Here is a 2,182-nt window from a genome sequence, read left to right as displayed (position 1 = left end):
GGGGGGGTTTGTTGGTGTGGGTTTTTTTAATTTGGGTAACACTGATGTGGAGAAGGTCTTGATACCATTAAATCTTGGGTCTGTTGCTCTACAAAATGTGAACTCTTAGAAAAAAGAAATACACTTGCCAAATGAGAGCTTTTAAAAAAATCTAGTTTACAAGATTCTAAAAAGTTGGAGTAAGAGAAAAAAGTCAACAGCCCATAATATTTTTGTCCTGCAGGAAGAAGAAACTTCTCATTTCCTGATCTTAGTCAAAGGTGCATTTTCTTAAGCACTAAGTATCTTCAGTTAAATATAAGGTTTTTAATACAAGAACAAATTGTGCATGTAGACTATTTTGAAATACCTGAGATTTCCTAGTAAAAATTGCAGCCTTTTAATACTGCATAGGTAGTGTCAGAACTGCTCTGAAAATATTGTACTTACAGCCGTACAGTAACTTACTATTTGTGGACAGTTTCTCTTGCTTGCATAATAAATTAAACATTTAATAATTCAATGAATTAAAATCTATTTTCATGTATTTATCTTACACTGAGCTGTGTTCTGTAATGCTCACTGGTTCCTGTCTACTCCCTCTCAACTAACAGGAGAAAAAAAAAAAAAATCAGTTCCCCGAGCAGAATGACCACTGCCGGACAGGGTCTCTCTTTCCGCTTTCCTCATCCTTGTTGCTGCCCTGCGGCCCCCGGCCTGGGCCGGGGAGCAGCTCAGCCCGGAGGCCTAAAGAGCAGGACCCTGGTTGGGACCAGTCTGATAATTACAAACTGAGTGTAATTAACTATTCCCCTGCCTGAGATGGTATCTGTGGGGTAGGAACTCCTTTTTTTCAAACGGCAAACCCTCGGAGGCAGCGCTGGTGTTCCCACAGTGGTGTGCAGGCACCTGCCTGCCCACAGCCCATGGCCTGAAACTGGGAAGGATCCCGTGGGCTCTGCCGCAAGCATCCATGTCCGGGGCTTGAGGGGGGCAGGTGGGCGATGCCAGGAGTGATGCTGCCCCCTCAGTGGTTTGAGCTCCCATGAAGTCGCCAACCCCAGTTCTGCCCCCGCGTCACCTGAAGGACAGAGGGGTGTCAGGCAGGACGAGTTGGGGTGCTGCACCCGCTGTGCCTGTTGTGGTGTTGTCAGCCGTTGTGTTTCCTGTAAGCAAGGAACAACACACGCAGGAACAACAGGCAGTGGGGCTTAAAGAGGGGGCAGAGGGATATAAGCAAAGCAGCTGAGTCAACAAGCACACTTTGTTGCCCAGGCTTTACTGTAAGCTACTGCTGCAGTTCCCGAGTGTGTCACAGATCCAGCTCTAATGCTTTTCTATCAAGTTTTCCTGAAAATGAGATGATGAGTCAAAGTTTGACTCTGAACCTTTTACCTATACAACAGCCTTGCACAGACCACCAGTTAAACTGTGCCCTGCCAGAAAATAACATGCTGTATATCCAGTTTACCTACCTGAACACTGCAGAAATGCTGCTTGGGCTTTGCAGCGCTTGTGGCTTTCTCTTTCCCCCTCATTACACACTGTAATAAATGAGGGGAAGGCTGTCCTGCATTGTTAGAGCTGCGATGGCATTAGTTTCTACGAGAAAAGCCTGACTGGACTGTCACAGCCTGACTGACCTGACATTTGTTTCTCACAGCTGTTGCTGGAGCGTTTTCCATCCCCACTACTTTCTCAGAGCTGTTGCCTTTGTGTGTGTTTTCTTACCCATGCAAAGGTTGGCGTTCTCCCCACCCCAGCTTCAAACAGCCAAGAACTGGCCAGGCTTGATTACCTGATTAGCATAAAACAGGTATACAGGGGTCTCTGCAGTAGCGCTATGCCTCAGGCCCCACAGGGCAGTGTTTTGCAGCCTTGTCCTCCTTTGTGAGGTCACGACCCAAAAGTCAGGGCCTATCGGTCCTTTTCTCGGCAGCACCCGGTTACTGTTGGTGGAACTCCCCGTCCCTTCGATCGCTGCAGCCCCCCAGGAAGAGCCGCCGAGGCACCGGCAATAATTTCTGACGTTCTGCCGCAGAGGCTGGTCCAACCTCCCGGTCGGGCCCAGCCGTTTGTGACCGCAGCCACTGCAGCGCGGCCCCGCCGGCGCTCGGGGCAGGGTCCCGGCCTGGTGGCAACGCGACCGCGGGACGCAGCAGCAGAGCAGGGACCCCGCTCCGGGCCGGCGAGGGGGCAGGGG

The sequence above is a fragment of the Athene cunicularia genome (assembly GCF_003259725.1).
Source record: "Athene cunicularia isolate RWA chromosome Z unlocalized genomic scaffold, athCun1 chrZ_part5, whole genome shotgun sequence".
NCBI lineage: Eukaryota > Metazoa > Chordata > Aves > Strigiformes > Strigidae > Athene > Athene cunicularia.
The sequence above is the reverse complement of the archived record's forward strand: the minus strand, read 5'-3'. Positions refer to the sequence as shown.